Source organism: Anas acuta, chromosome 7 (assembly GCF_963932015.1).
Source record: "Anas acuta chromosome 7, bAnaAcu1.1, whole genome shotgun sequence".
Lineage (NCBI taxonomy): Eukaryota > Metazoa > Chordata > Aves > Anseriformes > Anatidae > Anas > Anas acuta.
In genome coordinates this window covers 24,720,089-24,734,378 of record NC_088985.1, presented here as the reverse complement: position 1 = coordinate 24,734,378, position 14,290 = coordinate 24,720,089, and the positions used below count along the sequence as shown (strand labels likewise).

At 53.8% G+C, this 14,290-nt stretch overlaps 1 long non-coding RNA gene across 2 annotated transcripts; it reads left to right on the top strand.

Moving 5' to 3' along the window:
• Positions 1-2,464: 2,464 nt before the first annotated feature.
• LOC137859599 (uncharacterized) lies at positions 2,465-13,637 on the top strand. 2 transcript variants are annotated; one of them, XR_011098413.1, is made up of 6 exons: positions 2,465-2,558; positions 4,094-4,239; positions 5,311-6,703; positions 7,003-7,122; positions 8,074-8,894; positions 9,941-13,637. It is a non-coding gene; the product is annotated as an uncharacterized lncRNA (long non-coding RNA). The 2 variants fall into 2 exon arrangements; XR_011098414.1 differs by having other exon boundaries at positions 8,074-8,490; positions 9,941-13,233.
• Positions 13,638-14,290: the final 653 nt, after the last annotated feature.

Sequence of the window (14,290 nt, the reverse complement as noted above, 5' to 3'; positions counted from 1 at the left end):
CTGCACTGCTGCGGCTCCCCACGCAGCACGGGGACGGTCCGGCCTCTGGGGGATGCTGCTCTGGTCCCTGCTCCTTGTGCCGTTCCTTGCACCAGTGCAAAATGTGGCAGAATCACCTTGGAAGATCATTTTGTGCTCCCAGGATGTGTTTCCAAATTGGAACTTTCTTTCTGCTCTTTCCCGCTTTTTCAGAGACCTGCCCTCACTTTTCTTTTGCAACACTCTTTTTTATTTTTCTCTTCTGTGGTGTAATAACTGCGCCTCTGTTTCCACCAAACCTGAATTTTAATTATCCTCCCCGGCGGACCCCAAAAATGGGAGACAGAGGCACCCCTTTGACGCAGGCACAGCTCTGCAGAATGGGAGCCTGCTGCAAGGTGTGTCCTTGGGAGGAGGTGGCGGGGACGCGGGGCTGCTGGTATCACCTCCGCCTTAGTGCTGACAGATGCACGGTTAATGGTCTGTCTGCTTAATGCGTGTCAATTTGGGATCTAAAAACCCAAACTGGTGAACAGCAGTCCCCTTGCGACTGCGGCACAGTAACCAGACGGGAGCCCCAGGCCTGGCAGAGGGAAAGGTTTGGGCTTGGAGGTTTCAGAGCTCCTCGAGCACCGTCCGTTTCTGCAGGTGGCTGTTTGCCACGAGGATTTATCTCCGTCCCCACTACCACTACCTGCTGCTGCTGCTGCTCAGGACCCCCCCAGGTGCAGCCGCAGAAGCCTGGGTTTGGAGCAGGAGGGTCTGAGGCCACAAGAAGTCCTTGGGGGCTTAAGGGGGATTTTGGGTGATGGACAGGACGTGCAGCATCCGCAGGTTGTCCCGCAGATCCCTGCCTCTCTGAAAACACCCAGAGGCATCACCAAACCCCAGCCCCATCGCACCTGCAAGCAGCACGGCGACGTGAGCATCGCTCCCCCTCGCTCCTCCGCTCCTGGCATCGCCGTGCACCCCCAGAACTGGGACGGCGGCTCGGTTTCGCCCAGCACCACCAGTAAGCAGAGCTGGGGGGCCGATGGATGCTCGCCCCCCGGGGCACTCACAGGCATCGCCCCCGCTGCTGCCCGCGCTCAGCTGCCCTGGCTGCTCCCAGCTTCTCCCTACTGAAGAATTATGTAGCATGAAGAAGCAGGCTCCACCATCTTGAACTGGCAGTGAACTTTGCTTTCTACATATAAATACAGATAGCAATCACACCCCAATCAGCACACAAGCTTCAGGGCATCATCACGGCAACTCTAACTTTCCCATTACGATAATGTGATTTTCACTCAGTCTATAATATCACCAGCCATGAATAAAACAACTGGCTTTTTCTCTCTCTCCCTTCCCTCTCTTCCCCCCTCCCTGCCTCTCTCCTTCTCTCTCCCCCTCTCGCAGATCACGGTCTTTGCATACTAATGATGGCTGAGCACGGCTTCCAGGGTGCGATCTCTGACGGAGGGGGGAGACAAGGCTCTGGGTGGATCCTCGGTCCCCGCACACATGCTTTCATCCCTCTTTTATCATCCTGGAGATCTGAGGCCCGGCCGGACAGACAGACAGACAGTCCGTGGCTTCCCCACCTGCATCGCACACGGAGTGGGGCAGGGACACGCTGCGGTTCACGTGGCTGGGTAAAGGAGGGGTCCTTGTTACCCAAATTCCTCAGCCCCTTTCTGGAGCCTCCCCTGTCTCTACTCCAAGGCTCTGGAGCACGGGAAATGTGCCAAGCTGGGACAAATCCTACCCCTGGCACCCTGGCAGCTCCCTGTGTGCTCACCCCACTCTGCTGGCCCCAAGGATGCGCAGAGGCCAGGGCAGGGAATCAATCCAGTTTTAAACAACCCTATCGGAAAAATAATAATAATTCCCAGTGGAATTGGGTCCCTGATCCAAGCCACTGCACTCAGTGGGGCTGTCCCAGCACTTCCCAGGGATTTTCCCTCTGAAAAGCAGCCGCAGTGTGCCCCGTGCTGCACGCCCTGCTCTGCCTCCAGCCCCAGCAAACGCCCCGTGCCTGCCGTGCAAGCCCCTGGCACCAGCTGGCATGGGGATGGAGCACAGGGGAGCACTCCCATACACAGGAATGCAAATGATGATGTATTGGTTTGATTTTTTTCCACTTATTCTTCCTCCGGTAGCTGCAAAGCTAACAGAAAACCAGGGGTGTGCATGTTTGTGCTTTCCAGAACACGCTGATCCAACGTGCAGAGCCACACTGGGTACCCACATCTGTCCCCAGTTGGTCTCTGCCACCAAAGTTTTCAGTAAAAGTCTTTTTTGGGGGACACCGATGGCTTGGAGCGCTGCGAGATCATCCAGCCCTGGCCTCCCCACCCAGTGCTCTGGGTCGGGTTGTTATCTCAGGGTGAGTAATTAATTCTCCTAAACACCAGCAGCTGGCCCTGGGTGGGAGCTGTGCTGGGGAGAGCTGCGGTTGGGTTATAAGATGCGAGAACACCTGTCCTTGCCTCGCCTTTTCTCCCTAAAATCTATATAAAGGGGAGAGGGGAAGGCAGGTGCCTGGGTCCCTGCCTAGGGAAGGTGCTGTGGGTGAGGCTGCTTCTCCTTTTTGCAAGGTAAAGGGGCACGTTGAGCAATAATTGTTGCCAAAATCTTCATTTTCCTGTTCTGTATTCCTTGCTGTGCCAGGGGAGGATGGCACGGAGCTGCTGGGGGCTTGCAGGATTGTGGAGGCAGCCCCACAGCAAGGGCTCTCTGCTCTGCTCTGGGGTTTGGTGGAGGAGCAGTGACAGCACACTGGTGACATGGGTGCAGCAGGTCCCACCCCAAAACCCCATGGAGGCAGTGGGGAGGTCGGGGCTCTCCCCTTCCCAGCAGTTCCCTGGTTGTCTTCTGTGCTTTGCTGTGCCCACAGGAGTGGAGCTGCTGGTGTGGTTTGCTGCAGTGGGGCTGCTTCCCTGCTGAAGGGCGCTGCAGGGTGAGAATCAAGATATTAGTGTCCTCCAAATGGTCCCAAAACAGAAATGAACAGGAATCAGGACCAGAAATGGGGCAGAGTACTGCCTGGGCTAAGCCTGGTGCATCACCAGAGCTTTGTAGACAGTGACTGTGGGTGTTGTGATGTGGAAATGGAGCTGTATTGCTCACCTGCAAGTTTTGAGTGCCTGTAGGGGAGAAAAAAAAACAAGTCAGGAAAGCAGTGGATGGAGTGGCAGCATCCTCACGTGGGCTGCAGGGGTGGCAGGTTGCACGGGGCAGGTGCTGCTGCTGTGCTGTGGCTGACCTGGCAGGATGCGTGCACCCAAACCTAACCCCAAGCAGGCAACCAGGTGGGACTGTGCCCAATTTGCTGCTCCTCGCTGCTTTGCTGGAGAGCTGGAAGGGGAGCTGGGAAGCTCTGTGCTTCATCTCCAGGGCGGGAGGATTTGGGAAGCTGTGTGTTACGAAGTCGTGCAGCAAAACCTGATGTCGAGCTCTTCTGGGTCAGCTATACCGAGGGGTGGCATCACTCAAAATGAGGCTGGGACAAGCTGCCTGCAAGCAGTTGTGGCTTGTAAGTGTCTGTATATAAACCCAGCTTGTTCCCCTGCTAGTGGCAGCCTAAAAAATCATGCTGGGGGGAGCCACTCATCCTTTCCCACCCCTACCAGTGCTCTGCTGCTGGGATCTGGGGTGCTTTGGGGGGCTCTGGAGCCAGGCAGGGCTCAGTCCTCAGCATCACAGAGGCTGGAAATGGTTCCCTCGCCTTCCCTGCCATAAAAAGAGGGGCAGAGGTGCTCCAAAAACTGGCAGGCACCTCTGCCCACTGATCCCTCCACGGCGCTTGCCTTGCACAGCGGGGGACGTGTCCCCTGGTGGGTGACAGAGCTGCCTGAAATGGATGGGGCTGTAACGGAGGTACCTGCCGGCAGGGCTACCTGGGAGATGCTCTTATCTGTCATCTGATTTATCCAGGTTAAAAGGCTGCAATCAGTCACCAAGGTAGATTCATTCCCCAGTAAATAGTGCCCGAGGGCTTCCAGGACCTATTTTACTGCTAAGCACTCTCTTTCCAATGCTTGAATACCTTTGTTCCCAGTGGAGCCGTTGCTGGCTGATATATATATGATATGGGGAGTCCCGGTGACTTTTTTATTTTTGCTCTGCACAGCTCCTGGCCTCGTCTCGACTGCGTCGGGCTGCAGGATGAATGAGCTGTCCAAGGCTTCCTGGCGGCTGGGGGCAAATCCAGGCGAGAGGCGACTCCGGGCTCCAGGAGGGCTGCCTCGGTGAAGCAGGCTCTGCGAGCAAGGAGAGGTTTGGAGGGGAGAGGTGGTGGGGGTGGGATGGGGGCTGGCTCTGACCCAGCTCTCCTGCCCCTCTTGCTGCTGCTGGGGGGCTTTGGGAGGGGTCCCGAAGTAGGGAAGGCAGTGATAATGCTCTGGGGGTGATGCCCACCCAACTCCTGCCTGCTTCCCACCCCAAGGACTGGGGGAATGGCTGCATCCTGCCCCCTGCTCCTTCAGGAAGAGCTCAGGAGCCCTTTTCTCCTGCACCTTCTTCCCATACCCCTTTCAGGCACTCATCCTGCAAATGTCTGAACTTTGTCTGCTTTTACTCCTTTTCCTGTCTTTGATGCACCTCATGTAGTTCATCATCCCAAATCAGTTTAACTTCCTCCCCCTCTTCCCCATCCCTTCCCGTTCCTGCCTCTCCTCCTCCTCCCCCTAATTGGATTTAGAGCGAAGGGCTAATGGAGAATTGCTGCAAAGGGCTAGGCAAGCTTCCCAAAGTGCTTACCGAAGGGGAGAGCACTCTGACTAATAGATGTGCATTAAGGCTCCGCATCCTCATGGTCCTGAGAGCTGGAGGAGAGGGCCAGGAGCCTGGAGCAGAGCTCCAGATTTTGGTATTGTTGGCTCTCTGGGTTTCCTGCTGGCGTGTCCAGACTAAATGTTTTATAGCTGGACTCTCACTGCTCTCAGATGCACCTCTAGGGATGGGTTCCAAATCTAACTTGCCCTTTAGTAACACCTCAGCCTGCTGGATGTTATTCCCAGTAAAATAAACTGGCCTGGGGAAGGAAGTGGTTATGTGCCCCTGGTGCGGCTCCCTGAGTAGTAGTAACCCTATAACAGGAGAGATAGGACACTGGAGGGTGGGTTCAGCTCATCCAGCTCCGCTTGCCCTGATGTCAAAGCCTTGTCCGAGTCACCTGAGCTCCTGGTGTCCTCCATGAGGATGCCCCCAAAGAAGCAGCTTGGCCAAATTGAGCCTGAGCATCGGTGTGTGAGGAGCCTGCAGGTAGTGGTGGCCAAGGAAAAGATAACAGCAAACCAAAATAATGATGATAGTAAAAAAAAGTGCAGATATTTGGCCTGGCTGCAGGGTGGATTGGAGCCCTCAGAACCACATCCCTGGCTCTCCAGCTCTGAGCTTCAAGTTTTTGAGTGCTGGCATGGAGAAAGGAGAAATCCAATGTATTGAGAAGAGCATCCCCAGGACAGCTGCCTTTGTGCATGCGGGGGCAAGACGGGGGACACAACACCCTGTTTTTATAGGGAAGGGGGTCGCTGCCATCCTGCTACCCACCATGAAGGGTCTCCTTCCACCGAGCTCATCCTGGTGCTGGGGAGGAGGAATATTGGAGCTCGCTGAGCCGGACACGGCTCCCTCCCTGCCTCGGTGGAGGCGCGGGGTCACTCTGTGGTGCTCCCATCAGGGAGGAAGCCTTCCCGCGCCCCGGCAAACCCCTAGTGAAAGACAATCAGGCTCGCTGTCACCGAGCTAATTCCGACGGCATAAAAGCAGTAATGAAATTCACGGCAGGATTAGCCTCTCCATCCAATGGGCCGGCGCCACGGTGACATATCGTGCTTCTTGCCCGAATGTAACACACCATCTAATTTACGTCGTGTAGCGAGCGGGAATGAAATGTTCATAAAGAATTGCTGAATCTTGTCACCTTAACTGCGGCCCCGGGCTCTGAGGCATCTGTCAGGGAGAGGAGAGTGGAGAAGGAGGCTCCTGCCTCGCCGAGCTGCGGCCGGGGCTTTGGGAAAGGGGCGACGGCTGCATCAATCTTCTGGGTCTGTGCGGTGGAGACGCAGCGCGTGGGGATGGGATTTGGGATGGAGGCAGCCTGGCTGTTGGACTGTCTCCCCTACAACCACCTGGGAAGGGATCTGTGGGGTGGGAGGCAGAATTTCTGGAGGTCCCAGTGCTTGCAGGAAGGTGCACGTTCCCAATTTCCATGCTGCACCCCACACACCCATCACAACCCCGTGTGTGCACCCATCTCGGGAGGTGTGAGTGTGTGTGAGCATCCCTTCTGCTGTGGCTCGGCAGCCCTGTTCCCCCCCGGCTCCCCTCCCCAAATGTTTATTTGCAGTTAATTTTCATGGATCCTAATGGCTCGCATCCTGCTAGGGGGGAATCACGCTTGCCTCTTCAGTCAGAAAGTTTGCAGAAAAAAATAGCCCTTTCCTGTTGTGTTCGGAGTAATAGCGTCTTGGTGTCCGGAGGGGAGTTGGCAAGGAAACAGGGAAGTTTATTAAGAGTAAGAGATTGAATTCCACCGGGTTTAATTGGAAGTGCTTGAGCAAGCAGGGGAGGCAGCCGGCCGGTCCAGCCCCCAAAAAAGCAGCGCTCTCCTGGGGGGGCTGGCTGCTCCCGGGGCTTTGCCATCCCCTTCTCTGCTGGGGATGCTGCGAGCTCTGGCTGGTTCGCTTCCTCGGGGTGCCCTGAGCACCCCAGCCTCATCTTCCTCCTCCATCTCCAGGTAGGTTCCCAAATGGCTCTGGAAATGCTGGCTCAGGGGGACTTGGGTGTGAAGCAGCTGGGATAAGGTGGGATTTAGGGCTGGGTTTTGTTTTGGAAGCTGGTTCAGCGCACAATGTGTGCGAGTGGGACTAGGGTCCTGTCTCTGTCATGCTGACCCGTGTCATGAAAATGTGTGTTGTGCCCTTGGGCAGGGGCAGCACAGCCCTGGATGGGGTATGGGTAGGTAACGTGCAGCTGGGACACGTTTTGGGGGAATTACCTACATCTAAGAGCCTGTTCCCATCTCTCTCTTCAAAGAGAATGGAAAGTGAATCCACTTCTGGACGCCAACCTCCACGTTGTCCTTCAGGTCACAGAAAAGTCTCCAAAGCAGATTCCAATGGATGAAACCATCCCTCCACCACAGGATGGTCAAAGGTACTAACCCATGGGATGAGCTGCAGCACCTTTACACCTTCCCAGCACTGATAGGGGTGTGCAGGGCGATATGGAAATGTGACTTTGTGGCTGCAAAATGAGCCCAGTGCCAATGCCCTCCCTGCTCACCCTTCTCCTGTCCCACACGGAGCTGAGAGGTGGCAGACACTTTGCTCATGAAGGTGAACAGGGGCTCACAGAGACGTTTGGTTCACCTTCAATTCAGCTGAAAACAAAAGTTCCAAATTAAAGAGCAATAAATAATTTATTACTTTATTTACTTTAATTCGAAAAATTGCCTCCCCCCCAAATCAAGATATATTGCTTCAAATTAAGTGTTTCATTAAATCTGAAATTAAACTTTTGGGGGCTGGGGAAAGGAAGACTTTTTAATTTGGCCGAAACCCTGAAAACTGCCTTTTCCCATTGCTTTAATTACAAACTCTGGAACAAAAGCGACAAACTTTACAAAGCTCAGTTGTGCTGCTTTGGTCTCTGCTCCCACTGCTTGGAGACCAGTGGGTTTTTTCTTTTTTTTTTTTTTTTGTGCTCCCCAAGACAAGGGTGGCACAAGGGTGTAGGCTTGGAGCTGCAGCTCCAGAGGGAGGACATCTCTAACCCAACCCAAACCTTGTAGGACTGTGCTTTAATCGGAGCACCGCGTGGCTCTTGGCCTCTGCAAAGTTGTGTTTCTCCACAAATTCATGGGCAAAATTGCCAGAGGGGCTGGCTGTGCTCCAGCTTTCACCTCTGAGATGAAAAGTGGGAATTTCCAAGGCATGACTCTTCCAAGCCTTGTCCCACTTTGCGTGTAACACACTGCAATGTTTTATATATATATTTTTTTAAACTTTCTCTTGGATGATGCCCCACAGTGAGATTTCATCTGTAAGCTCCATCCCTGTCTACTGGTGTAACCTCATCTATCGTCTTCTGGTCTTCTCCACACAGCTTTTCTGCAGGTTCTCACTGGTACGATGGAGACAGAGGTCAACGGGATCTGCCTTGAGCAGGGGGAAGTCCATGCAGACAAACCAACGGGTTTGCTAGTTTTCTGGGCAGAATGATCTGTGGTGTTCTTATTGCAGCTATCAGGGCTGAATCTATGACAAGATGGGATCTCTTCTTCCAACTGTGCAAGAAAACACAAGCTCTGGGCTGAGGGCAAGCCGAAGAGCTGCAGGTCCTCTGAGGTGATGCTGGAGAAATGTTCTTCCTCATCAGAAGCATCCCAGGGCAGTTTTGAGTGACAAAGCAGAAGAGCCAGCTGGGCATGGCCACATCCTTCCCTGGTGCCCTCTCCTCCTTCCGTGGGTGCGATGTTACTGCTGTCAGCACGTCCTTCACTTCTGATGTTGTCTGCCACAGGTTTGCAAAGCTTGGGGCTGTGGTCATCTTTCAGAGGTGTGTTAGCACAACACAAGAGTGTTTGGGGCATCTGATGGTACCCAAAGCGGGGAGATCATCTTCTGGTGTCCATCCTGGGCTGCTCTCAGCAGGGCTGGTGGGAGGCAGGGAAGAGGCAAGGCTGAGTTCTGCACTTTTTCTTGGCTTTAGAAGGATCCCATGAGGAAAACATCTTCTGTGAGGGTGCCTTTGCATTCAAGAATTCCCTAAAGCTTGCTTTGCAGGTTGTCCTTGCTGCATGGCAGGGACATGCCCCCTGGGGAAGACAACACATGAGGTGTGGGAGTTGGCTCCATGGTCTGGATCCCAACATGAATGATGCTGGAGAAGAGACCTCAGAACCACTGTCAGCACCTGCACCATGGGTCAGTTAGGACCTGTTGGGTCCCTGCCAGGTCCCTTTTGGACCTGTGAATTGTGGCACCCCTCCTGAGCCCTCTGAGGCACGGGGAAAGTGAGGATCGCCGCAGCAAGCGGGCATTCGCCAGGAAAACTCTTATGTACTTACTATGTAAGTCAAGAGTATTTACAGGAGATCTTGCTGCCTGTAACTTAAAGCTTTAGCGAAACAAATTGGAATTGCCTTCTGGAGGCCATTGTTATAAATTACAGCCCCAACATCTGTCCACATCTGCAGCGTCTAGACAACCCGTCTCGGGGAGGGGAGCGGGCGGGGGGCCGCGAGCGCAGCGGGGAGGGGGGCACAGGATGGTGCTGGGGCCGTGCTGGGCACCCACCTTGAGCTGTCCCCTGGCCTTAAAGCACAGCCGGGTCTGCCCCAGCCACGAGGGACACCCAGAGCATCCCTGCTCGGGGCGGGAGCCACGCCTGCCTTCCCCCACCGCAGCCCGCGGCTTGACACCAGCAACAAATTTGGCCTTTGGAAGCCTCGACCGCCGTGGCCTTATTTATTGCACGTTGGAGGATGCGAGGGGAGGCAGCGCCTCCAGGCAGCCTTCTTCTGTCTTCCCCGGGCCCCTGTGCAGCGCTTGCGATAAAGAGGCCGGGCCCGTCAGCTGAGCGATTGTATTTTTTTTACAGTTCCTAGCGCAAACCTTCTCATTTATATGTAAAGTAGCCATTAGTCATAGCTCTGTTCCCTCACACTGCCTGATGTACAATCACATTTTGCAGTGGATGAATCTTTCCACACAGCTGCTCTGCTATGAATAATCCGTTGCCGGGCCCATAAATCAGAAAAAAATCATGCACCTCCTTTGCCTGATCCTTACACAAAGTCATATATTTTACATGAGGACAAGCTAAATATTCATGAGGCTTTCAAAAGCTTTTCTGACTGCGAGGGACTTGTTGGGGTGGGTTTTGTTCGCTTGGGTCGGGTTTGGTGGTTTGGGTTTGTTTCTCAGCCTCGTAAAAAAGAAATCTTCCTTCCTCCCCTCTTCCCCATTAGCCGGGCAGTGCTGCTGAGCCCCCGGCGCAGCTCCTCCAGTGTTCTGGCCTTTGCCAAGGACCTGACGACTTTGTTGTTGCTGCCATCCCAAGGACAGGCTGCCAGAAGATGCTGCAGGATGCGTCCCAGCAGTGTGGGGGTGGCCTGTTGCTGAGGCCCTGTTGGAGAATGTCGCTGTTGCCCTGATTTCTTTCCATCTGTATTTTAAAACCAAGCAGCCGCAGAGTCTATGGAGAGGGCTGGGACCGGGGCTTCAGCATCTCCTGCTTCCCAGTGGCAAAGCAAATCCGGGGGGAGAACCCGCGACGTGCAGCCCGAGTGGTAAGATGGGAAATCCCTGCTCAGCATCCCCAAATCCCAGGTTTGGCTTTCCTGAGACATCCCAGCGCTCTGCTGCAGCCATCCTGAGTCCCCAGTGGCAGCAGCGGTGCTATGTGAGCAGGGAAGGCTCGACCCTGAGGGAGGAGGTGTGCCAAGGGACCCTGTCAGTGTGAAGACATGAGGTTTTTCACCTGGTATCTGTGAAATCAGCACCGAGAAGGACCAGGCTCATCCTGTCCTCCCATGCCCTGAGGAGCACTTCCCACCCGCCCTCGCAGCAGCTCTGCGATTTTTCTGATCACAAGGAAAGCCAGTTTGGCTTGCCAACAAAGAAATGCTTAGTTTGTACCTCCTGATTATCATTCTTCTGTCACTGTAGTGAATTAAAACAGTTCACTCTGCTAGCAAATGAGCATCGGAGCTGGCAGAGGCTGAAAGGTGGAAGCACGTGGCTGGGCAGAGGGAGGAGAGGGGATGCAGCCCCCTTCCAGCAGTGTGAGGTGTAAATTCAGCTGAACCTGTACCGTCAATCCACAGCCTCGCTGCTCTGAGGTCAAGCTCCCTCTCCAACACTTGGAGAGTGCACTTGGCCACCTACTATCTCCTCCACGTCTCCTTAGTACCAGCTGAGGGGCACTGCCCCATTCCAGCCTTACAGGGACTGTAATTTACACCACAAGGTTTTGGGCTCTCTTCTTTTCCCCTTGCATGAATTACTGGCCGTGCCCCTTAGCCCTAAAAAAGCCCCTTTGCTCACAGGCTGCAGCAAAGCTTCCTGCCCCCTAATTTTCCCCAGGCCACTGCCAACAGAGGGATCTCTGTGAGAAGACCAGGTGAGCTGGGATGGACAGGCTGAGCTGTGCCTTGGGGACACAGGACCCCTCTGCTCTCCGGGTGGGGGTATCCTGCCTCCTCTCACGAGCTCTTATGCCTCTGAGCGCTGTCTGCGTGCTCAGCGCTGTGCAGCACACCGCAGTGACGGCTGCTGCCGCTGCAAAGATCCTGCAGGACAAAGGGAACAACAAAAGGTTCCTGCACCAGCGCTTTCCCCTCTTTTCTCTTTCCTTCCCTTTTGCCGCAACTTGGAAAGAGCGAAGTCGAGGGACTGCCAAAGCAGAGGAAAACAAGGCCAAGCGCACACAGATGGTGAGCCCACAAATTTAATTTAAAATCATCCTTTATTATTCAAAATATTAAAATTCAGGCAATAATGCCCAGAGGAACAGCACTGATTAAAGTTCCCTAATGTTTCATGGCCAAATCTTGCTGCTTCTTCCAAGGGTCACTGGGACAAGAAGTGAAACCCCTCTGGAGTGCAGAGAGAGGCAGGGCTGTACCTGCTGTAGATCGTTTACCCAAACAGTTACTTACTGACCCAATCAGCTTCACTTAAAGCAAAGCACCAGCTGTTCCTTACCCAATTAATGATTGCCACAGCAAATTAACATGGCGTTACACCAGGCGTGGATGTGGTCCGCAGAGTCCGGAATGCACAGAGCAATATGCTATTGCAAAAATAATCACAGTAATATCTTTACCGTTAGGTAGCATCCTTCATCTGGAAGGATCGCGAGCTCCCTGGGCGCTATATGGCTCGCTTCGTGCAACGTGCTCTGCAGCGAGGGTGCGGAGGGCAGGAAGGAGGGTACGTGGTTGTTGTCTCAAGGAGGAATAAAAGGAACAGCCAGGGCAGCTCTGCTGTGGTAGAGGCAGCATTGACCACACGCGTCCAGCTCTTGGGTCTTGCAATCCCCATAAATTGTTAGTTCAGTGGTTGTAAATCTGCTGGACTCAAAACGTACCTTGATCAAGCACCACAGAGCTCTTTGATGCCTCTCCCCTGTTGTGTGATGTGACATTTTGATAGCAGGGGGCTGTTGCAGGGATTTTGGGGCCTTGGTCAGGGTCACAGATCAGTGTCAGAGCTGATCTGCTTTGAGACGTGGCAGATGTGGCAAGCACAGAGCCAGATGCCCAGCTGCAGTGAGCAGCCCTGGGGGGGAAGATGCCACAATGCTGGGCTGCAGATGTGGGAAAACCAAGCAAGGTTCTCATGGACAGACGTTGCCTCCCTGCTGAGCATCCCAAGATCAAGTGCTGCCTCTACAATTCCTTCCTTGGTCCCTCTGTGCTGTGGGGCACACGCACAGACTGCCCCTCGCCCTGTCCCTCTGTGGTGGTCCTGCATTGCAGGGACCCAACAGCAACACAGCAGAATAACTGAGCCAGTCTCTTCTCCCACCAAAATCCAGTTTACACAAAGGTTAAGTCCAGTTCCTAAATACTCATCACAATTTTGGCTCTGCTACAAGCCTGTTCTTTTTATGACCCAGATACGTTAACCCCCTTTAAGTTACCATCCAGATAGATCAATCAGCCTAGAGGGCTTTGGGACAGCGGTGGCTAGTGTTGAAGCATTAAACTTTCCAATTTTCCTACAATTAAGCCGCCATCAAATATTATTGACAAATAAAGCGTGCCATCAAAGCCTCGAGCTGCCATGTTGCTGCAGAGGGGATCTCACATCCCAGCCCACTGCAGGATGCCCCTGGGGAGGAGGCAGGAGAATTGTGCCCTCAGCACCGGCGGCCCCCAGTTGCCTGCAATACTGTTACAGAAGCCGTCCCTTTGTAATTATAAGACTCCCTCATTATAATTACTGTTATTTATATAATTGTGGCAAGTGTTTTCAGCTCTGTCAGCAGTCTGGAAAATGCCCAGGCCGATTACAGCCAAGCATTTCAGGCGTTTCACTGCCGAGCGCCCGGGCTTGAAGTACGATGACCAACAGCGTGGCTGGGACAGGCCAAGAATAGCAGCCCATGTCCTGGTGACCTGAAAGCTTTCTTTGGAAGATTTCTATGCCTTGGGACTTCAGAGGGAGGACATGAGGTTATTCAGCCTCTGTCTCTCAAGCCACACTTCTGGGAACATGGCTCATCCGGCAGCGCGGCCCAGCCCCGGGTGAGCTCATGTTCCCCTGTCACCTCCGTGGGGGAATTTGCTGGAGGACACGCTCCTGGCAGTGGGTCAGGAGGCACCACCCGGGTCAGGCGTCCCCGCGAGGAATACAGTAATGGGCATATTCTCCGCACCGTGTTCTCTCTGATTATCTCGCCTTAAAATCTGGAGGAGATGGGGGGGTGTTTAGGGAAAATGAGGGGCAGGGCTGGCGCAGAGGTGCTGGCACCGTACCTGCAGCTTGAAGCTTCGCTTTGTTGGTTAAACACAGGGACAGGGAGAATGGGCTTAAGTTGCGTGTTGGCAAGGAAGGGCTGCTGCTTGTTCCTGGCTCCTTTGCATCTAAATTGGAAGAAATTCAGGATAACCCACTTAAGGTACAGAGTCGTATGTGTAAGTGCAGCAAGGAAAGGAATCTGAGTGTTTTTCTGGATCACAGTCTGCACAGGAATCAGTGTTACGCTTGCCATGGAGAAAGGTTAAATTTTATCAGGTTCTTATATAAATAGCGCTGAAGATAGAGGAGGTAATTCCTCTCTGCTCCTCCATCTGAAGTGGCTCCAGCTTTTGGGCAGGCTGTAGGAAATGCAGGCAAATTGGAAAGAGATTAGACAAAATTAACAAAACGGAGAGGATTAGGAGCAGTGGCTGCCAAAGAGCGAGCCGCTCGTGTTTGCTGTGCTCCAGAGGAGATTACAGAGAGGGCCGGGGGGTCTGACAAACACCCTCCTGCCTTTGTGCAGCCGTTCCCAAAGTGCTGCAGGTCGGTTCCTTTTTATTTTATTTTATTTTATTTATTTTTTTTTATTTTTAGTGCTTGACACAGAAGGGGAACCTGATGGTGCTGCACATCTCCCCAGGTCACGCTGCACTGCGGAGGAGCAGCGATGGCCCCCTGGGCCCAGCTTTCTGCCCGTGTTTATGTCTCTGAGTGCTTTTGGTGCTGGTTTGATGCTCGCAGCGATGCCGCCACGCGTGGGACCCCTGGCAGGTGGCGTGTGGGGCTGCGTTAATAGGATTTGACCCCCCTAGGTGTGGGGAACCCATCATTATCCGTGTGTAGGGCAC